This window comes from Schistocerca serialis, chromosome 10 (assembly GCF_023864345.2).
Source record: "Schistocerca serialis cubense isolate TAMUIC-IGC-003099 chromosome 10, iqSchSeri2.2, whole genome shotgun sequence".
Classification (NCBI taxonomy): domain Eukaryota; kingdom Metazoa; phylum Arthropoda; class Insecta; order Orthoptera; family Acrididae; genus Schistocerca; species Schistocerca serialis.
In genome coordinates, this window is record NC_064647.1 from 104,433,137 (window position 1) to 104,457,659 (window position 24,523).

Genomic DNA, 24,523 nt, shown 5'->3' on the forward strand with positions numbered 1-24,523 from the left:
AATGTACTAACTCGTTTTTTCCTCACAGCAGGTCAACTCGTGTGTGGTTGCAACATAACAGTCCCATTGAGTACATTTTTGAGAAAGGGACATCAGTTGCACCACAAGGCGGGAGGAGGGTGACGAGCACGATACATTTTCTCTCTTCGGTAAGCATTTTTTTGTGTTTTATACTTTTGGAAGTTTGGATTTTTATGTTGATTTTAAAGTGACCTTTTCCATGTTTGTAATGTACTAACTCAGTTTTTCCTCACAGCATGTCAACTCGTGTGTGGTTGCAACATAACAGTCCCATTGAGTACATTTTTGAGAAAGGGACATCAGTTGCACCACAGGGCAGGAGGAGGGTGACGAGCACGATACATTTTCTCTCTTCGGTAAGCATTTTTTTGTGTTTCATACCTTTGGAAGTTTGGATTTTCATGTTGATTTTAAAGTGACCTTTTCCATGTTTGTAATGTACTAACTCGTTTTTTCCTCACAGCAGGTCAACTCGTGTGTGGTTGCAACATAACAGTCCCATTGAGTACATTTTTGAGAAAGGGACATCAGTTGCACCACAGGGCGGGAGGAGGGTGATGAGCACGATACATTTTCTCTCTTCGGTAAGCATTTTTTTGTGTTTCATACATTTGGAAGTTTGGATTTTCATGTTGATTTTAAAGTGACCTTTTCCATGTTTGTAATGTACTAACTCGTTTTTTCCTCACAGCAGGTCAACTCGTGTGTGGTTGCAACATAACAGTCCCATTGAGTACATTTTTGAGAAAGGGACATCAGTTGCACCACAGGGCGGGAGGAGGGTGACGAGCACGATACATTTTCTCTCTTCGTTAAGCATTTTTTTGTGTTTCATAGTTTTGGAAGTTCGGATTTTCATGTTGATTTTAAAGTGACCTTTTCCATGTTTGTTATGTAGTAACTCGTTTTTTCCTCACAGCAGGTCAACTCGTGTGTGGTTGCAACATAACAGTCCCATTGAGTACATTTTTGAGAAAGGGACATCAGTTGCACCACAGGGCGGGAGGAGGGTGACGAGCACGATACATTTTCTCTCTTCGGTAAGCATTTTTTTGTGTTTCATACTTTCGGAAGTTTGGATTTTCATGTCGATTTTAAAGTGACCTTTTCCATGTTTGTAATGTACTAACTCGTATTTTCCCCACAGCAGGTCAACCCGTGTGTGGTTGCAACATAACAGTCCCATTGAGTACATTTTTGAGAAAGGGACATCAGTTGCACCACAGGGCGGGAGGAGGGTGACGAGCACGATACATATTCTCTCTTCGGTAAGCATTTTTTAGTGTTTCATACTTATGGAAGTTTGGATTTTCATGTTGATTTTAAAGTGACCTTTTCCATGTTTGTAATGTACTAACTCGTTTTTTCCTCACAGCAGGTCAACTCGTGTGTGGTTGCAACATAACAGTCCCATTGAGTACATTTTTGAGAAAGGGACATCAGTTGCACCACAGGGCGGGAGGAGGGTGACGAGCACGATACATTTTCTCTCTTCGGTAAGCATTTTTTTGTGTTTCATACTTTTGGAAGTTTGGATTTTCATGTTGATTTTAAAGTGACCTTTTCCATGTTTGTAATGTACTAACTCGTTTTTTCCTCACAGCAGGTCAACTCGTGTGTGGTTGCAACATAACAGTCCCATTGAGTACATTTTTGAGAAAGGGACATCAGTTGCACCACAGGGCGGGAGGAGGGTGACGAGCACGATACATTTTCTCTCTTCGGTAAGCATTTTTTTTTGTGTTTTATACTTTTGTAAGTTTGGATTTTCATGTTGATTTTAAAGTGACCTTTTCCATGTTTGTAATGTACTAACTCGTTTTTTCCTCACAGCAGGTCAACTCGTGTGTGGTTGCAACATAACAGTTCCATTGAGTACATTTTTGAGAAAGGGACATCAGTTGCACCACAGGGCGGGAGGAGGGTGACGAGCACGATACATTTTCTCTCTTCGGTAAGCATTTTTTTGTGTTTCATACTTTTGGAAGTTTGGATTTTCATGTTGATTTTAAAGTGACCTTTTCCATGTTTGTAATGTACTAACTCGTTTTTTCCTCACAGCAGGTCAACTCGTGTGTGGTTGCAACATAACAGTCCCATTGAGTACATTTTTGAGAAAGGGACATCAGTTGCACCACAGGGCGGGAGGAGGGTGACGAGCACGATACATTTTCTCTCTTCGGTAAGCATTTCTTTGTGTTTCATACTTTTGGAAGTTTGGATTTTCATGTTGATTTTAAAGTGACCTTTTCCATGTTTGTAATGTACTAACTCGTTTTTTCCTCACAGCAGGTCAACTCGTGTGTGGTTGCAACATAACAGTCCCATTGAGTACATTTTTGAGAAAGGGACATCAGTTGCACCACAGGGCGGGAGGAGGGTGACGAGCACGATACATTTTCTCTCTTCGGTAAGCATTTTTTTGTGTTTCATACTTTTGGAAGTTTGGATTTTCATGTTGATTTTAAGGTGACCTTTTCCATGTTTGTAATGTACTAACTCGTTTTTTCCTCACAGCAGGTCAACTCGTGTGTGGTTGCAACATAACAGTCCCATTGAGTACATTTTTGAGAAAGGGACATCAGTTGCACCACATGGCGCTAGGAGGGTGACGAGCATGATACTTTTTCTCTCTTCGGTAAGCATTTTTTTGTGTTTCATACTTTTGGAAGTTTGGATTTTCATGTTGATTTTAAAGTGACCTTTTCCATGTTTGTAATGTACTAACTCGTTTTTTCCTCACAGCAGGTCAACTCGTGTGTGGTTGCAACATAACAGTCACATTGAGTACATTTTTGAGAAAGGGACATCAGTTGCAACACAGGGCGGGAGGAGGGTGACGAGCACGATACATTTTCTCTCTTCGGTAAGCATTTTTTTGTGTTTTATACTTTTGGAAGTTTGGATTTTCATGTTGATTTTAAAGTGACCTTTTCCATGTTTGTAATGTACTAACTCGTTTTTTCCTCACAGCAGGTCAACTCGTGTGTGGTTGCAACATAACAGTCACATTGAGTACATTTTTGAGAAATGGACATCAGTTGCACCACAGGGCGGGAGGAGGGTGACGAGCACAATACATTTTCTCTCTTCGGTAAGCATTTTTTTGTGTTTTATACTTTTGGAAGTTTGGTTTTTCATGTTGATTTTAAAGTGACCTTTTCCATGTTTGTAATGTACTAACTCGTTTTTTCCTCACAGCAGGTCAACTCGTGTGTGGTTGCAACATAACAGTCCCATTGAGTACATTTTTGAGAAAGGGACATCAGTTGCACTACAGGGCGGGAGGAGGGTGACGAGCACGATACATTTTCTCTCTTCGGTAAGCATTTTTTTGTGTTTTATACTTTTGGAAGTTTGGATTTTCATGTTGATTTTAAAGTGACCTTTTCCATGTTTGTAATGTACTAACTCGTTTTTTCCTCACAGCAGGTCAACTCGTGTGTGGTTGCAACATAACAGTCCCATTGAGTACATTTTTGAGAAAGGGACATCAGTTGCACCACAGGGCGGGAGGAGGGTGACGAGCACGATACATTTTCTCTCTTCGGTAAGCATTTTTTTGTGTTTCATACTTTTGGAAGTTTGGATTTTCATGTTGATTTTAAAGTGACCTTTTCCATGTTTGTAATGTACTAACTCGTTTTTTCCTCACAGCAGGTCAACTCGTGTGTGGTTGCAACATAACAGTCCCATTGAGTACATTTTTGAGAAAGGGACATCAGTTGAACCACAGGGCGGGAGGAGGGTGACGAGCACGATACATTTTCTCTCTTCGGTAAGCATTTTTTTGTGTTTTATACTTTTGGAAGTTTTGATCTTCATGTTGATTTTAAAGTGACCTTTTCCATGTTTGTAATGTACTAACTCGTTTCTTCCTCACAGCAGGTCAACTCGTGTGTGGTTGCAACATAACAGTCCCATTGAGTACATTTTTGAGAAAGGGACATAAGTTGCACCACAGGGCGGGAGGAGGGTGACGAGCACGATACATTTTCTCTCTTCGGTAAGCATTTTTTTGTGTTTCATACTTTTGGAAGTTTGGATTTTCATGTTGATTTTAAAGTGACCTTTTCCATGTTTGTAATGTACTAACTCGTTTTTTCCTCACAGCAGGTCAACTCGTGTGTGGTTGCAACATAACAGTCCCATTGAGTACATTTTTGAGAAAGGGACATCAGTTGCACCACAGGGCGGGAGGAGGGTGACGAGCACGATACATTTTCTCTCTTCGGTAAGCATTTTTTTGTGTTTTATACTTTTGTAAGTTTGGATTTTCATGTTGATTTTAAAGTGACCTTTTCCATGTTTGTAATGTACTAACTCGTTTTTTCCTCACAGCAGGTCAACTCGTGTGTGGTTGCAACATAACAGTTCCATTGAGTACATTTTTGAGAAAGGGACATCAGTTGCACCACAGGGCGGGAGGAGGGTGACGAGCACGATACATTTTCTCTCTTCGGTAAGCATTTTTTTGTGTTTCATACTTTTGGAAGTTTGGATTTTCATGTTGATTTTAAAGTGACCTTTTCCATGTTTGTAATGTACTAACTCATTTTTTCCTCACAGCAGGTCAACTCGTGTGTGGTTGCAACATAACAGTCCCATTGAGTACATTTTTGAGAAAGGGACATCAGTTGCACCACAGGGCGGGAGGAGGGTGACGAGCACGATACATTTTCTCTCTTCGGTAAGCATTTTTTTGTGTTTCATACTTTTGGAAGTTTGGATTTTCATGTTGATTTTAAGGTGACCTTTTCCATGTTTGTAATGTACTAACTCGTTTTTTCCTCACAGCAGGTCAACTCGTGTGTGGTTGCAACATAACAGTCCCATTGAGTACATTTTTGAGAAAGGGACATCAGTTGCACCACATGGCGCTAGGAGGGTGACGAGCACGATACATTTTCTCTCTTCGGTAAGCATTTTTTTGTGTTTCATACTTTTGGAAGTTTGGATTTTCATGTTGATTTTAAAGTGACCTTTTCCATGTTTGTAATGTACTAACTCGTTTTTTCCTCACAGCAGGTCAACTCGTGTGTGGTTGCAACATAACAGTCACATTGAGTACATTTTTGAGAAAGGGACATCAGTTGCACCACAGGGCGGGAGGAGGGTGACGAGCACGATACATTTTCTCTCTTCGGTAAGCATTTTTTTGTGTTTTATACTTTTGGAAGTTTGGATTTTCATGTTGATTTTAAAGTGACCTTTTCCATGTTTGTAATGTACTAACTCGTTTTTTCCTCACAGCAGGTTAACTCGTGTGTGGTTGCAACATAACAGTCACATTGAGTACATTTTTGAGAAATGGACATCAGTTGCACCACAGGGCGGGAGGAGGGTGACGAGCACAATACATTTTCTCTCTTCGGTAAGCATTTTTTTGTGTTTTATACTTTTGGAAGTTTGGTTTTTCATGTTGATTTTAAAGTGACCTTTTCCATGTTTGTAATGTACTAACTCGTTTTTTCCTCACAGCAGGTCAACTCGTGTGTGGTTGCAACATAACAGTCCCATTGAGTACATTTTTGAGAAAGGGACATCAGTTGCACTACAGGGCGGGAGGAGGGTGACGAGCACGATACATTTTCTCTCTTCGGTAAGCATTTTTTTGTGTTTTATACTTTTGGAAGTTTGGATTTTCATGTTGATTTTAAAGTGACCTTTTCCATGTTTGTAATGTACTAACTCGTTTTTTCCTCACAGCAGGTCAACTCGTGTGTGGTTGCAACATAACAGTCCCATTGAGTACATTTTTGAGAAAGGGACATCAGTTGCACCACAGGGCGGGAGGAGGGTGACGAGCACGATACATTTTCTCTCTTCGGTAAGCATTTTTTTGTGTTTCATACTTTTGGAAGTTTGGATTTTCATGTTGATTTTAAAGTGACCTTTTCCATGTTTGTAATGTACTAACTCGTTTTTTCCTCACAGCAGGTCAACTCGTGTGTGGTTGCAACATAACAGTCCCATTGAGTACATTTTTGAGAAAGGGACATCAGTTGAACCACAGGGCGGGAGGAGGGTGACGAGCACGATACATTTTCTCTCTTCGGTAAGCATTTTTTTGTGTTTTATACTTTTGGAAGTTTTGATCTTCATGTTGATTTTAAAGTGACCTTTTCCATGTTTGTAATGTACTAACTCGTTTCTTCCTCACAGCAGGTCAACTCGTGTGTGGTTGCAACATAACAGTCCCATTGAGTACATTTTTGAGAAAGGGACATAAGTTGCACCACAGGGCGGGAGGAGGGTGACGAGCACGATACATTTTCTCTCTTCGGTAAGCATTTTTTTGTGTTTCATACTTTTGGAAGTTTGGATTTTCATGTTGATTTTAAAGTGACCTTTTCCATGTTTGTAATGTACTAACTCGTTTTTTCCTCACAGCAGGTCAACTCGTGTGTGGTTGCAACATAACAGTCCCATTGAGTACATTTTTGAGAAAGGGACATCAGTTGCACCACAGGGCGGGAGGAGGGTGACGAGCACGATACATTTTCTCTCTTCGGTAAGCATTTTTTTGTGTTTTATACTTTTGTAAGTTTGGATTTTCATGTTGATTTTAAAGTGACCTTTTCCATGTTTGTAATGTACTAACTCGTTTTTTCCTCACAGCAGGTCAACTCGTGTGTGGTTGCAACATAACAGTTCCATTGAGTACATTTTTGAGAAAGGGACATCAGTTGCACCACAGGGCGGGAGGAGGGTGACGAGCACGATACATTTTCTCTCTTCGGTAAGCATTTTTTTGTGTTTCATACTTTTGGAAGTTTGGATTTTCATGTTGATTTTAAAGTGACCTTTTCCATGTTTGTAATGTACTAACTCGTTTTTTCCTCACAGCAGGTCAACTCGTGTGTGGTTGCAACATAACAGTCCCATTGAGTACATTTTTGAGAAAGGGACATCAGTTGCACCACAGGGCGGGAGGAGGGTGACGAGCACGATACATTTTCTCTCTTCGGTAAGCATTTCTTTGTGTTTCATACTTTTGGAAGTTTGGATTTTCATGTTGATTTTAAAGTGACCTTTTCCATGTTTGTAATGTACTAACTCGTTTTTTCCTCACAGCAGGTCAACTCGTGTGTGGTGGCAACATAACAGTCCCATTGAGTACATTTTTGAGAAAGGGACATCAGTTGCACCACAGGGCGGGAGGAGGGTGACGAGCACGATACATTTTCTCTCTTCGGTAAGCATTTTTTTGTGTTTCATACTTTTGGAAGTTTGGATTTTCATGTTGATTTTAAGGTGACCTTTTCCATGTTTGTAATGTACTAACTCGTTTTTTCCTCACAGCAGGTCAACTCGTGTGTGGTTGCAACATAACAGTCCCATTGAGTACATTTTTGAGAAAGGGACATCAGTTGCACCACATGGCGCTAGGAGGGTGACGAGCACGATACATTTTCTCTCTTCGGTAAGCATTTTTTTGTGTTTCATACTTTTGGAAGTTTGGATTTTCATGTTGATTTTAAAGTGACCTTTTCCATGTTTGTAATGTACTAACTCGTTTTTTCCTCACAGCAGGTCAACTCGTGTGTGGTTGCAACATAACAGTCACATTGAGTACATTTTTGAGAAATGGACATCAGTTGCACCACAGGGCGGGAGGAGGGTGACGAGCACAATACATTTTCTCTCTTCGGTAAGCATTTTTTTGTGTTTTATACTTTTGGAAGTTTGGTTTTTCATGTTGATTTTAAAATGACCTTTTCCATGTTTGTAATGTACTAACTCGTTTTTTCCTCACAGCAGGTCAACTCGTGTGTGGTTGCAACATAACAGTCCCATTGAGTACATTTTTGAGAAAGGGACATCAGTTGCACTACAGGGCGGGAGGAGGGTGACGAGCACGATACATTTTCTCTCTTCGGTAAGCATTTTTTTGTGTTTTATACTTTTGGAAGTTTGGATTTTCATGTTGATTTTAAAGTGACCTTTTCCATGTTTGTAATGTACTAACTCGTTTTTTCCTCACAGCAGGTCAACTCGTGTGTGGTTGCAACATAACAGTCCCATTGAGTACATTTTTGAGAAAGGGACATCAGTTGCACCACAGGGCGGGAGGAGGGTGACGAGCACGATACATTTTCTCTCTTCGGTAAGCATTTTTTTGTGTTTCATACTTTTGGAAGTTTGGATTTTCATGTTGATTTTAAAGTGACCTTTTCCATGTTTGTAATGTACTAACTCGTTTTTTCCTCACAGCAGGTCAACTCGTGTGTGGTTGCAACATAACAGTCCCATTGAGTACATTTTTGAGAAAGGGACATCAGTTGAACCACAGGGCGGGAGGAGGGTGACGAGCACGATACATTTTCTCTCTTCGGTAAGCATTTTTTTGTGTTTTATACTTTTGGAAGTTTTGATCTTCATGTTGATTTTAAAGTGACCTTTTCCATGTTTGTAATGTACTAACTCGTTTCTTCCTCACAGCAGGTCAACTCGTGTGTGGTTGCAACATAACAGTCCCATTGAGTACATTTTTGAGAAAGGGACATAAGTTGCACCAACGGGCGGGAGGAGGGTGACGAGCACGATACATTTTCTCTCTTCGGTAAGCATTTTTTTGTGTTTCATACTTTTGGAAGTTTGGATTTTCATGTTGATTTTAAAGTGACCTTTTCCATGTTTGTAATGTACTAACTCGTTTTTTCCTCACAGCAGGTCAACTCGTGTGTGGTTGCAACATAACAGTCCCATTGAGTACATTTTTGAGAAAGGGACATCAGTTGCACCACAGGGGGGGAGGAGGGTGACGAGCACGATACATTTTCTCTCTTCGGTAAGCATTTTTTTGTGTTTTATACTTTTGGAAGTTTGGATTTTCATGTTGATTTTAAAGTGACCTTTTCCATGTTTGTAATGTACTAACTCGTTTTTTCCTCACAGCAGGTCAACTCGTGTGTGGTTGCAACATAACAGTCCCATTGAGTACATTTTTGAGAAAGGGACATCAGTTGCACCACATGGCGGGAGGAGGGTGACGAGCACGATACATTTTCTCTCTTCGGTAAGCATTTTTTTGTGTTTTATACTTTTGGAAGTTTGGATTTTCATGTTGATTTTAAAGTGACCTTTTCCATGTTTGTAATGTACTAACTCGTTTTTTCCTCACAGGAGGTCAACTCGTGTGTGGTTGCAACATAACAGTCCCATTGAGTACATTTTTGAGAAAGGGACATCAGTTGCACCACAGGGCGGGAGGAGGGTGACGAGCACGATACATTTTCTCTCTTCGGTAAGCATTTTTTTGTGTTTCATACTTTTGGAAGTTTGGATTTTCATGTTGATTTTAAAGTGACCTTTTCCATGTTTGTAATGTACTAACTCGTTCTTTCCTCACAGCAGGTCAACTCGTGTGTGGTTGCAACATAACAGTCCCATTGAGTACATTTTTGAGAAAGGGACATCAGTTGCACCACAGGGCGGGAGGAGGGTGACGAGCACGATACATTTTCTCTCTTCGGTAAGCATTTTTTTGTGTTTCATACTTTTGGAAGTTTGGTTTTTCATGTTGATTTTAAAGTGACCTTTTCCATGTTTGTAATGTACTAACTCGTTTTTTCCTCACAGCAGGTCAACTCGTGTGTGGTTGCAACATAACAGTCCCATTGAGTACATTTTTGAGAAAGGGACATCAGTTGCACCACAGGGCGGGAGGAGGGTGACGAGCACGATACATTTTCTCTTTTCGGTAAGCATTTTTTTGTGTTTCATACTTTTGGAAGTTTGGATTTTCATGTTGATTTTAAAGTGACCTTTTCCATGTTTGTAATGTACTAACTCGTTTTTTCCTCACAGCAGGTCAACTCGTGTGTGGTTGCAACATAACAGTCCCATTGAGTACATTTTTGAGAAAGGGACATCCTTGCACCATAGGGCGGGAGGAGGGTGACGAGCACGATACATTTTCTCTCTTCGGTAAGCATTTTTTTGTGTTTCATACTTTTGGAAGTTTGGTTTTTCATGTTGATTTTAAAGTGACCTTTTCCATGTTTGTAATGTACTAACTCGTTTTTTCCTCACAGCAGGTCAACTCGTGTGTGGTTGCAACATAACAGTCCCATTGAGTACATTTTTGAGAAAGGGACATCAGTTGCACCACAGGGCGGGAGGAGGGTGACGAGCATGATACATTTTCTCTCTTCGGGAAGCATTTTTTTGTGTTTTATACTTTTGGAAGTTAGGTTTTTCATGTTGATTTTAAAGTGACCTTTTCCATGTTTGTAATGTACTAACTCGTTTTTTCCTCACAGCAGGTCAACTCGTGTGTGGTTGCAGCATAACAGTCCCATTGAGTACATTTTTGAGAAGGGGACATCAGTTGCACCACAGGGCGGGAGGAGGGTGACGAGCACGATACATTTTCTCTCTTCGGTAAGCATTTTTTTGTGTTTCATACTTTTGGAAGTTTGGTTTTTCATGTTGATTTTAAAGTGACCTTTTCCATGTTTGTAATGTACTAACTCGTTTTTTCCTCACAACAGGTCAACTCGTGTGTGGTTGCAACATAACAGTCCCATTGAGTACATTTTTGAGAAAGGGACATCAGTTGCACCACAGGGCTGGAGGAGGGTGACGAGCACGATACATATTTTCTCTTCGGTAAGCATTTTTTTGTGTTTCATACTTTTGGAAGTTTGGTTTTTCATGTTGATTTTAAAGTGACCTTTTCCATGTTTGTAATGTACTAACTCGTTTTTTCCTCACAGCAGGTCAACTCGTGTGTGGTTGCAACATAACAGTCCCATCGAGTACATTTTTGAGAAAGGGACATCAGTTGCACCACAGGGCGGGAGGAGGGTGACGAGCACGATACATTTTCTCTCTTCGGTAAGCATTTTTTTGTGTTTCATACTTTTGGAAGTTTGGTTTTTCATGTTGATTTTAAAGTGACCTTTTCCATGTTTGTAATGTACTAACTCGTTTTTTCCTCACAGCAGGTCAACTCGTGTGTGGTTGCAACATAAAAGTCCCATTGAGTACATTTTTGAGAAAGGGGCATCAGTTGCACCACAGGGCGGGAGGAGGGTGACGAGCACGATACATTTTCTCTCTTCGGTAACCATTTTTTTGTGTTTCATACTTTTGGAAGTTTGGTTTTTCATGTTGATTTTAAAGCGACCTTTTCCATGTTTGTAATGTACTAACTCGTTTTTTCCTCACAGCAGGTCAACTCGTGTGTGGTTGCAACATAACAGTCCCATTGAGTACATTTTTGAGAAGGGGACATCAGTTGCACCACAGGGCGGGAGGAGGGTGACGAGCACGATACATTTTCTCTCTTCGGTAAGCATTTTTTTGTGTTTCATACTTTTGGAAGTTTGGTTTTTCATGTTGATTTTAAAGTGACCTTTTCCATGTTTGTATTGTACTAACTCGTTTTTTCCGCACAGCAGGTCAACTTGTGTGTGGTTGCAACACAGGGCGGGAGGAGGGTGACGAGCACAATACATTTTCTCTCTTCCGTAAGCATTTTTTTGTGTTTTATACTTTTGGAAGTTTGGATTTTCGTGTTGATTTTAAAGTGACCTTTTCCATGTTTGTAATGTACTAACTCGTTTTTTCCTCACAGCAGGTCAACTCGTGTGTGGTTGCAACATAACAGTCCCATTGAATACATTTCTGAGAAAGGGACATCAGTTGCACCACAGGGTGGGAGGAGGGTGACGAGCACGATACATTTTCTCTCTTCGGTAAGCATTTTTTTGTGTTTCATACTTTTGGAAGTTTGGATTTTCATGTTGATTTTAAAGTGACCTTTTCCATGTTTGTAATGTACTAACTCGTTTTTTCCTCACAGCAGGTCAACTCGTGTGTGGTTGCAACATAACAGTCCCATTGAGTACATTTTTGAGAAAGGGACATCAGTTGCACCACAGGGCGGGAGGAGGGTGACGAGCACGATACATTTTCTCTCTTCGGTAAGCATTTTTTTGTGTTTTATACTTTTGGAAGTTTGGATTTTCATGTTGGTTTTTAAGTGACCTTTTCCATGTTTGTAATGTACTAACTCGTTTTTTCCTCACAGCAGGTCAACTCGTGTGTGGTTGCAACATAACAGTCCCATTGAGTACATTTTTGAGAAAGGGACATCAGTTGCACCACAGGGCGGGAGGAGGGTGACGAGCACGATACATTTTCTCTCTTCGGTAAGCATTTTTTTGTGTTTCATACTTTTGGAAGTTTGGATTTTCATGTTGATTTTAAAGTGACCTTTTCCATGTTTGTAATGTACTAACTCGTTTTTTCCTCACAGCAGGTCAACTCGTGTGTGGTTGCAACATAACAGTCCCATTGAGTACATTTTTGAGAAAGGGACATCAGTTGCACCACAGGGCGGGAGGAGGGTGACGAGCACGATACATTTTCTCTCTTCGTTAAGCATTTTTTTGGGTTTTATACTTTTGGAAGTTTGGATTTTCATGTTGATTTTAAAGTGACCTTTTCCATGTTTGTAATGTACTAACTCGTTTTTTCCTCACAGCAGGTCAACTCGTGTGTGGTTGCAACATAACAGTCCCATTGAGTACATTTTTGAGAAAGGGACATCAGTTGCACCACAGGGCGGGAGGAGGGTGACGAGCACGATACATTTTCTCTCTTCGGTAAGCATTTTTTTGTGTTTCATACTTTTTGAAGTTTGGTTTTTCATGTTGATTTTAAAGTGACCTTTTCCATGTTTGTAATGTACTAACTCGTTTTTTCCTCACAGCAGGTCAACTCGTGTGTGGTTGCAACATAACAGTCCCATTGAGTACATTTTTGAGAAAGGGACATCAGTTGCACCACAGGGCGGGAGGAGGGTGACGAGCACGATACATTTTCTCTCTTCGGTAAGCATTTTTTTGTGTTTCATACTTTTGGAAGTTTGGATTTTCATGTTGATTTTAAAGTGACCTTTTCCATGTTTGTAATGTACTAACTCGTTTTTTCCTCACAGCAGGTCAACTCGTGTGTGGTTGCAACATAACAGTCCCATTGAGTACATTTTTGAGAAAGGGACATCAGTTGCACCGCAGGGCGGGAGGAGGGTGACGAGCACGATACATTTTCTCTCTTCGGTAAGCATTTTTTTGTGTTTTATACTTTTGGAAGTTTGGATTTTCATGTTGATTTTAAAGTGACCTTTTCCATGTTTGTAATGTACTAACTTGTTTTTTCCTCACAGCAGGTCAACTCGTGTGTGGTTGCAACATAATAGTCCCATTGAGTACATTTTTGAGAAAGGGACAGCAGTTGCACCACAGGGCGGGAGGAGGGTGACGAGCACGATACATTTTCTCTCTTCGGTAAGCATTTTTTTGTGTTTTATACTTTTGGAAGTTTGGATTTTCATGTTGATTTTAAAGTGACCTTTTCCATGTTTGTAATGTACTAACTCGTTTTTTCCTCACAGCAGGTCAACTCGTGTGTGGTTGCAACATAACAGTCCCATTGAGTACATTTTTGAGAAAGGGACATGAGTTGCACCACAGGGTGGGAGGAGGGTGACGAGCACGATACATTTTCTCTCTTCGGTAAGCATTTTTTTGTGTTTCATACTTTTGGACGTTTGGTTTTTCATGTTGATTTTAAAGTGACCTTTTTCATGTTTGTAATGTACTAACTCGTTTTTTCCTCACAGCAGGTCAACTCGTGTGTGGTTGCAACGTAACAGTCCCATTGAGTACATTTTTGAGAAAGGGACATCAGTTGCACCACAGGGCGGGAGGAGGGTGACGAGCACGATACATTTTCTCTCTTCGGTAAGCATTTTTTTGTGTTTCATACTTTTGGAAGTTTGGTTTTTCATGTTGATTTTAAAGTGACCTTTTCCATGTTTGTAATGTACTAACTCGTTTTTTCCTCACAGCAGGTCAACTCGTGTGTGGTTGCAACATAACAGTCCCTTTGAGTACATCTTTGAGATAGGGACATCAGTTGCACCACAGGGCGGGAGGAGGGTGACGAGCACAATACATTTTCTCTCTTCGGTAAGAATTTTTTTGTGTTTCATACTTTTGGAAGTTTGGATTTTCATGTTGATTTTAAAGGGACCTTTTCCATGTTTGTAATGTACTAACTCGTTTTTTCCTCACAGCAGGTCAACTCGTGTGTGGTTGCAACATAACAGTCCCATTGAGTACATTTTTGAGAAAGGGACATCAGTTGCACCACAGGGCGGGAGGAGGGTGACGAGCACTATACATTTTCTCTCTTCGGTAAGCATTTTTTAGTGTTTTATACTTTTGGAAGTTTGGATTTTCATGTTGATTTTAAAGTGACCTTTTCCATGTTTGTAATGTACTAACTCGTTTTTTCCTCACAGCAGGTCAACTCGTGTGTGGTTGCAACATAACAGTCCCATTGAGTACATTTTTGAGAAAGGGACATCAGTTGCACCACAGGGCGGGAGGAGGGTGACGAGCACGATACATTTTCTCTCTTCGGTAAGCATTTTTTTGTGTTTCATACTTTTGGAAGTTTGGTTTTTCATGTTGATTTTAAAGTGACCTTTTCCATGTTTGTAATGTACTAACTCGTTTTTTCCTCACAGCAGGTCAACTCGTGTGTGGTTGCAACATAACAGTCCCATTGAGTACATTTTTGAGAAAGGGACATCAGTTGCACCACAGGGCGGGAGGAGGGTGACGAGCACGATACATTTTCTCTCTTCGGTAAGCATTTTTTTGTGTTTCATACTTTTGGAAGTTTGGATTTTCATGTTGATTTTAAAGTGACCTTTTCCATGTTTGTAATGTACTAACTCGTTTTTTCCTCACAGCAGGTCAACTCGTGTGTGGTTGCAACATAACAGTCCAATTGAGTACATTTTTGAGAAAGGGACATCAGTTGCACCACAGGGCGGGAGGAGGGTGACGAGCACGATACATTTTCTCTCTTCGGTAAGCATTTGTTGGTGTTTCATACTTTCGGAAGTTTGGGTTTTCATGTTGATTTTAAAGTGACCTTTTCCATGTTTGTAATGTACTAACTCGTTTTTTCCTCACAGCAGGTCAACTCGTGTGTGGTTGCAACATAACAGTCCCATTGAGTACATTTTTGAGAAAGGGGCATCAGTTGCACCACAGGGCGGGATGAGGGTGACGAGCACGATACATTTTCTCTCTTCGGTAAGCATTTTTTTGTGTTTCATACTTTTGGAAGTTTGGTTTTTCATGTTGATTTTAAAGTGACCTTTTCCATGTTTGTAATGTACTAACTCGTTTTTTCCTCACAGAAGGTCAACTTGTGTGTGGTTGCAACATTACGGTCCCATTGAGTACATTTTTGAGAAAGGGACATCAGTTGCACCACAGGGCGGGAGGAGGGTGACGAGCACGATACATTTTCTCTCTTCGGTAAGCATTTTTTTGTGTTTCATACTTTTGGAAGTTTGGTTTTTTATGTTGATTTTAAAGTGACCTTTTCCATGTTTGTAATGTACTAACTCGTTTTTTCCTCACAGCAGGTCAACTCGTGTGTGGTTGCAACATAACAGTCCCATTGAGTACATTTTTGAGAAAGGGACATCAGTTGCACCACAGGGCGGGAGGAGGGTGACGAGCACGATACATTTTCTCTCTTCGGTAAGCATTTTTTTGTGTTTTATACTGATGGAAGTTTGGTTTTTCATGTTGATTGTAAAGTGACCTTTTCCATGTTTGTTATGTACTAACTCGTTTTTTCCTCACAGCAGGTCAACTTGTGTGTGGTTGCAACATTACGGTCCCATTGAGTACATTTTTGAGAAAGGGACATCTGTTGCACCACAGGGCGGGAGGAGGGTGACGAGCACGATACATTTTCTCTCTTCGGTAAGCATTTTTTTGTGTTTTATACTTTTGGAAGTTTGGATTTTCATGTTGATTTTAAAGTGACCTTTCCCATGTTTGTAATGTACTAACTCGTTTTTTCCTCACAGCAGGTCAACTCGTGTGTGGTTGCTACATAACAGTCCCATTGAGTACATTTTTGAGAAAGGGACATCAGTTGCACCACAGGGCGGGAGGAGGGTGACGAGCACGATACATTTTCTTTCTTCGGTAAGCATTTTTTTGTGTTTCATACTTTTGGAAGTTTGGATTTTCATGTTGATTTTAAAGTGACCTTTTCCATGTTTGTAATGTACTAACTCGTTTTTTCCTCACAGCAGGTCAACTCGTGTGTGGTTGCAACATAACAGTCCCATTGAGTACATTTTTGAGAAAGGGACATGAGTTGCACCACAGGGCGGGAGGAGGGTGACGAGCACGATACATTTTCTCTCTTCGGTAAGCATTTTTTTGTGTTTTATACTTTTGGAAGTTGGATTTTCAAGTTGATTTTAAAGTACCTTTTCCATGTTTCTAATGTACTAACTCGTTTTTTCCTCACAGCAGGTCAACATGTGTGTGGTTGCAACATTACGGTCCCATAGAGTACATTTTTGAGAAAGGGACATCAGTTGCACCACAGGGCGGGAGGAGGGTGACGAGCACGATACATTTTCTCTCTTCGGTAAGCATTTTTTTGTGTTTTATACTTTTGGAAGTTTGGATTTTCATGTTGATTTTAAAGTGACCTTTTCCAAGTTTGTAATGTACTAACTCGTTTTTTCCTCACAGCAGGTCAACTCGTGTGTGGTTGCTACATAACAGTCCCATTGAGTAAATTTTTGAGAAAGGGACATCAGTTTCAACACAGGGCGGGAGGAGGGTGACGAGCACGATACATTTTCTTTCTTCGGTAAGCATTTTTTTGTGTTTTATACTTTTGGAAGTTTGGATTTTCATGATGATTTTAAAGTGACCTTTTCCATGTTTGTAATGTACTAACTCGTTTTTTCCTCACAGCAGGTCAACTCGTGTGTGGTTGCAACATAACAGTCCCATTGAGTACATTTTTGAGAAAGGGACATGAGTTGCACCACAGGGCGGGAGGAGGGTGACGAGCACGATACATTTTCTCTCTTCGGTAAGCATTTTTTTGTGTTTTATACTTTTGGAAGTTTGGATTTTCAAGTTGATTTTAAAGTACCTTTTCCATGTTTCTAATGTACTAACTCGTTTTTTCCTCACAGCAGGTCAACTCGTGTGTTATTGCAACATAACTGTCCCATTGAGTACATTTTTGAGAAAGGGACATCAGTTGCACCACAGGGCGGGAGGAGGGTGACGAGCACGATACATTTTCTCTCTTCGGTAAGCATTTTTTTGTGTTTCATACTTTTGGAAGTTTGGATTTTCATGTTGATTTTAAAGTGACCTTTTCCATGTTTGTAATGTACTAACTCGTTTTTTCCCTTACAGCAGGTCAACTCGTGTGTGGTTGCAACATAACAGTCCCATTGAGTACATTTTTGAGAAAGGGACATCAGTTGCACCACAGGGCGGGAGGAGGGTGACGAGCACGATACATTTTCTCTCTTCGGTAAGCATTTTTTTGTGTTTTATACTTTTGGAAGTTTGGTTCTTCATGTTGATTTTAAAGTGACCTTTTCCATGTTTGTAATGTACTAACTCGTTTTTTCCTCACAGCAGGTCAACTTGTGTGTGGTTGCAACATTACGGTCCCATTGAGTACATTTTTGAGAAAGGGACATCAGTTGCACCACAGGGCGGGAGGAGGGTGACGAGCACGATACATTTTCTCTCTTCGGTAAGCATTTTTTTGTGTTTTATACTTTTGGAAGTTTGGATTTTCATGTTGATTTTAAAGTGACCTTTTCCATGTTTGTAATGTACTAACTCGTTTTTTCCTCACAGCAGGTCAACTCGTGTGTGGTTGCAACATAACAGTCCCATTGAGTACATTTTTGAGAAAGGGACATCAGTTGCACCACAGGGCGGGAGGAGGGTGACGAGCACGATACATTTTCTCTCTTCGGTAAGCATTTTTTTGTGTTTTATACTTTTGGAAGTTTGGATTTTCATGTTGATTTTAAAGTGACCTTTTCCATGTTTGTAATGTACTAACTCGTTTTTTCCTCACATCAGGTCAACTCGTGTGTGGTTCCAACATAACAGTCCCATTGAGTACATTTTTGAGAAAGGGACATCAGTTGCACCACAGGGCGGGAGGAGGGTGACGAGCACGATACATTTTCTCTCTTCGGTAAGCATTTTTTTGTGTTTTATACTTTTGGAAGTTTGGATTTTCATGTTGATTTTAAAGTGACCTTTTCCATGTTTGTAATGTACTAACTCGTTTTTTCCTCACAGCAGGTCAACTCGTGTGTGGTTGCAACATAACAGTCCCATTGAGTACATTTTTGAGAAAGGGACATCAGTTGCACCACAGGGCGGGAGGAGGGTGACGAGCACGATACATTTTCTCTCTTCGGTAAGCATTTTTTAGTGTTTTATACTTTTGGAAGTTTGGATTTTCATGTTGATTTTAAAGTGACCTTTTCCATGTTTGTAATGTACTAACTCGTTTTTTCCTCACATCAGGTCAACTCGTGTGTGGTTCCAACATAACAGTCCCATTGAGTACATTTTTGAGAAAGGGACATCAGTTGCACCACAGGGCGGGAGGAGGGTGACGAGCACAATACATTTTCTCTCTTCGGTAAGCATTTTTTTGTGTTTTATACTTTTGGAAGTTTGGATTTTCATGTTGATTTTAAAGTGACCTTTTCCATGTTTGTAATGTACTAACTCGTTTTTTCCTCACAGCAGGTCAACTCGTGTGTGGTTGCAACATAACAGTCCCATTGAGTACATTTTTGAGAAAGGGACATCAGTTGCACCACAGGGCGGGAGGAGGGTGACGAGCACGATACATTTTCTCTCTTCGGTAAGCATTTTTTTGTGTTTTATACTTTTGGAAGTTTGGATTTTCATGTTGATTTTAAAGTGACCTTTTCCATGTTTGTAATGTACTAACTCGTTTTTTCCTCACATCAGGTCAACTCGTGTGTGGTTCCAACATAACAGTCCCATTGAGTACATTTTTGAGAAAGGGACATCAGTTGCACCACAGGGCGGGAGGAGGGTGACGAGCACGATACATTTTCTCTCTTCGGTAAGCATTTTTTTGTGTTTTATACTTTTGGAAGTTTGGATTTTCATGTTGATTTTAAAGTGACCTTTTCCATGTTTGTAATGTACTAACTCGTTTTTTCCTCACAGCAGGTCAACTCGTGTGTGGTTGCAACATAACAGTCCCATTGAGTACATTTTTGAGAAAGGGACATCAGTTGCACCACAGGGCGGGAGGAGGGTGACGAGCACGATACATTTTCTCTCTTCGGTAAGCATTTTTTTGTGTTTCATACTTTTGGAAGTTTGGATTTTCATGTTGATTTTAAAGTGACCTTTTCCATGTTTGTAATGTACTAACTCGTTTTTTCCTCACAGCAGGTCAACTCGTGTGTGGTTCCAACATAACAGTCCCATTGAGTACATTTTTGAGAAAGGGACATCAGTTGCACCACAGGGCGGGAGGAGGGTGACGAGCACGATACATTTTCTCTCTTCGGTAAGCATTTTTTTGTGTTTTATACTTTTGGAAGTTTGGATTTTCATGTTGATTTTAAAGTGACCTTTTCCATGTTTGTAATGTACTAACTCGTTTTTTCCTCACAGCAGGTCAACTCGTGTGTGGTTGCAACATAACAGTCCCATTGAGTACATTTTTGAGAAAGGGACATCAGTTGCACCACAGGGCGGGAGGAGGGTGACGAGCACGATACATTTTCTCTCTTCGGTAAGCATTTTTTTGTGTTTTATACTTTTGGAAGTTTGGATTTTCATGTTGATTTTAAAGTGACCTTTTCCATGTTTGTAATGTACTAACTCGTTTTTTCCTCACATCAGGTCAACTCGTGTGTGGTTCCAACATAACAGTCCCATTGAGTACATTTTTGAGAAAGGGACATCAGTTGCACCACAGGGCGGGAGGAGGGTGACGAGCACGATACATTTTCTCTCTTCGGTAAGCATTTTTTTGTGTTTTATACTTTTGGAAGTTTGGATTTTCATGTTGATTTTAAAGTGACCTTTTCCATGTTTGTAATGTACTAACTCGTTTTTTCCTCACAGCAGGTCAACTCGTGTGTGGTTGCAACATAACAGTCCCATTGAGTACATTTTTGAGAAAGGGACATCAGTTGCACCACAGGGCGGGAGGAGGGTGACGAGCACGATACATTTTCTCTCTTCGGTAAGCATTTTTTTGTGTTTTATACTTTTGGAAGTTTGGATTTTCATGTTGATTTTAAAGTGACCTTTTCCATGTTTGTAATGTACTAACTCGTTTTTTCCTCACATCAGGTCAACTCGTGTGTGGTTCCAACATAACAGTCCCATTGAGTACATTTTTGAGAAAGGGACATCAGTTGCACCACAGGGCTGGAGGAGGGTGACGAGCACGATACATTTTCTCTCTTCGGTAAGCATTTTTTTGTGTTTTATACTTTTGGAAGTTTGGATTTTCATGTTGATTTTAAAGTGACCTTTTCCATGTTTGTAATGTACTAACTCGTTTTTTCCTCACATCAGGTCAACTCGTGTGTGGTTCCAACATAACAGTCCCATTGAGTACATTTTTGAGAAAGGGACATCAGTTGCATCACAGGGCGGGAGGAGGGTGACGAGCACGATACATTTTCTCTCTTCGGTAAGCATTTTTTTGTGTTTTATACTTTTGGAAGTTTGGATTTTCATGTTGATTTTAAAGTGACCTTTTCCATGTTTGTAATGTACTAACTCGTTTTTTCCTCACAGCAGGTCAACTCGTGTGTGGTTGCAACATAACAGTCCCATTGAGTACATTTTTGAGAAAGGGACATCAGTTGCACCACAGGGCGGGAGGAGGGTGACGAGCACGATACATTTTCTCTCTTCGGTAAGCATTTTTTAGTGTTTTATACTTTTGGAAGTTTGGATTTTCATGTTGATTTTAAAGTGACCTTTTCCATGTTTGTAATGTACTAACTCGTTTTTTCCTCACAGCAGGTCAACTCGTGTGTGGTTGCAACATAACAGTCCCATTGAGTATATTTTTGAGAAAGGGACATCAGTTGCACCACAGGGCGGGAGGAGGGTGACGAGGACGATACATTTTCTCTCTTCGGTAAGCATTTTTTTGTGTTTCATACTTTTGGAAGTTTGGATTTTCATGTTGATTTTAAAGTGACCTTTTCCATGTTTGTAATGTACTAACTCATTTTTTCCTCACAGCAGGTCAACTCGTGTGTGGTTGCAACATAACAGTCCCATTGAGTACATTTTTGAGAAAGGGACATCAGTTGCACCACAGGGCGGGAGGAGGGTGACGAGCACGATACATTTTCTCTCTTCGGTAAGCATTTTTTTGTGTTTCATACTTTTGGAAGTTTGGATTTTCATGTTGATTTTAAAGTGACCTTTTCCATGTTTGTAATGTACTAACTCGTTTTTTCCTCACAGCAGGTCAACTCGTGTGTGGTTGCAACATAACAGTCCCATTGAGTACATTTTTGAGAAAGGGACATCAGTTGCACCACAGGGCGGGAGGAGGGTGACGAGCACAATACATTTTCTCTCTTCGGTAAGCATTTTTTTGTGTTTCATACTTTTGGAAGTTTGGATTTTCATGTTGATTTTAAAGTGACCTTTTCCATGTTTGTAATGTACTAACTCGTTTTTTCCTCACAGCAGGTCAACTCGTGTGTGGTTGCAACATAACAGTCCCATTGAGTACATTTTTGAGAAAGGGACATCAGTTGCACCACAGGGCGGGAGGAGGGTGACGAGCACGATACATTTTCTCTCTTCGGTAAGCATTTTTTTGTGTTTCATACTTTTGGAAGTTTGGTTTTTCATGTTGATTTTAAAGTGACCTTTTCCATGTTTGTAATGTACTAACTCGTTTTTTCCTCACAGCAGGTCAACTCGTGTGTGGTTGCAACATAACAGTCCCATTGAGAACATTTTTGAGAAAGGGACATCAGTTGCACCACAGGGCGGGAGGAATGTGACGAGCACGATACATTTTCTCTCTTCGGTAAGCATTTTTTTGTGTTTCATACTTTTGGGAGTTTGGATTTTCATGTTGATTTTAAAGTGACCTTTTCCATGTTTGTAATGTACTAACTCGTTTTTTCCTCACAGCAGGTCAACTCGTGTGTGGTTGCAACATAACAGTCCCATTGAGTACATTTTTGGGAAAGGGACATCAGTTGCACCACAGGGCGGGAGGAGGGTGATGAGCACGATACATTTTCTCTCTTCGGTAAGCATTTTTTTGTGTTTCATACTTTTGGAAGTTTGGTTTTTCATGTTGATTTTAAAGTGACCTTTTCCATGTTTGTAATGTACTAACTCGTTTTTTCCTCACAGCAGGTCAACTCGTGTGTGGTTGCAACGTAACAGTCCCATTGAGTACATTTTTGAGAAAGGGACATCAGTTGCACCACAGGGCGGGAGGAGGGTGACGAGCACGATACATTTTCTCTCTTCGGTAAGCATTTTTTTGTGTTTTATACTTTTGGAAGTTTGGATTTTCATGTTGATTTTAAAGTGACCTTTTCCATATTTGTAATGTACTAACTCGTTTTTTCCTCACAGCAGGTCAACTCGTGTGTGGTTGCAACATAACAGTCCCATTGAGTACATTTTTGAGAAAGGGACATCAGTTGCACCACAGGGCGGGAGGAGGGTGACGAGCACGATACATTTTTTCTCTTCGGTAAGCATTTTTTTGTGTTTTATACTTTTGGAAGTTTGGATTTTCATGTTGATTTTAAAGTGACCTTTTCCATATTTGTAATGTACTAACTCGTTTTTTCCTCACAGCAGGTCAACTCGTGTGTGGTTGCAACATAACAGTCCCATTGAGTACATTTTTGAGAAAGGGACATCAGTTGCACCACAGGGCGGGAGGAGGGTGACGAGCACGATACATTTTCTCTCTTCGGTAAGCATTTTTTTGTGTTTCATACTTTTGGAAGTTTGGATTTTCATGTTGATTTTAAAGTGACCTTTTCCATGTTCGTAATGTACTAACTCGTTTTTTCCTCACAGCAGGTCATCTCGTGTGTGGTTGCAACATAACAGTCCCATTGAGTACATTTTTGGGAAAGGGACATCAGTTGCACCACAGGGCGGGAGGAGGGTGACGAGCACGATACATTTTCTCTCTTCGGTAAGCATTTTTTTGTGTTTCATACTTTTGGAAGTTTGGTTTTTCATGTTGATTTTAAAGTGACCTTTTCCATGTTTGTAATGTACTAACTCGTTTTTTCCTCACAGCAGGTCAACTCGTGTGTGGTTGCAACATAACAGTCCCATTGAGTACATTTTTGAGAAAGGGACATCAGTTGCACCACAGGGCGGGAGGAGGGTGACGAGCACGATACATTTTCTCTCTTCGGTAAGCATTTTTTTGTGTTTTATACTTTTGGAAGTTTGGATTTTCATGTTGATTTTAAAGTGACCTTTTCCATATTTGTAATGTACTAACTCGTTTTTTCCTCACAGCAGGTCAACTCGTGTGTGGTTGCAACATAACAGTCCCATTGAGTACATTTTTGAGAAAGGGACATCAGTTGCACCACAGGGCGGGAGGAGGGTGACGAGCACGATACATTTTCTCTCTTCGGTAAGCATTTTTTTGTGTTTCATACTTTTGGAAGTTTCGTTTTTTATGTTGATTTTAAAGTGACCTTTTCCATGTTTGTAATGTACTAACTCGTTTTTTCCTCACAGCAGGTCAACTCGTGTGTGGTTGCAACATAACAGTCCCATTGAGTACATTTTTGAGAAAGGGACATCAGTTGCACCACAGGGCGGGAGGAGGGTGACGAGCACGATACATTTTCTCTCTTCGGTAAGCATTTTTTTGTGTTTTATACTTTTGGAAGTTTGGATTTTCATGTTGATTTTAAAGTGACCTTTTCCATATTTGTAATGTACTAACTCGTTTTTTCCTCACAGCAGGTCAACTCGTGTGTGGTTGCAACATAACAGTCCCATTGAGTACATTTTTGAGAAAGGGACATCAGTTGCACCACAGGGCGGGAGGAGGGTGACGAGCACGATACATTTTCTCTTTTCGGTTTGCATTTTTTTGTGTTTCATACTTTTGGAAGTTTGGTTTTTCATGTTGATTTTAAAGTGACCTTTTCCATGTTTGTAATGTACTAACTCGTTTTTTCCTCACAGCAGGTCAACTTGTGTGTGGTTGCAACATTACGGTCCCATTGAGTACATTTTTGAGAAAGGGACATCAGTTGCACCTCAGGGCGGGAGGAGGGTGACAAGCACGATACATTTTCTCTCTTCGGTAAGTGTTTTTTTGTGTTTCATACTTTTGGAAGTTTGGTTTTTCATGTTGATTTTAAAGTGACCTTTTCCATGTTTGTAATGTACTAACTCGTTTTTTCCTCACAGCAGGTCAACTTGTGTGTGGTTGCAACATAACAGTCCCATTGAGTACATTTTTGAGAAAGGGACATCAGTTGCACCACAGGGCGGGAGGAGGGTGACGAGCACGATACATTTTCTCTCTTAGGTAAGCATTTTTTTGTGTTTCATACTTT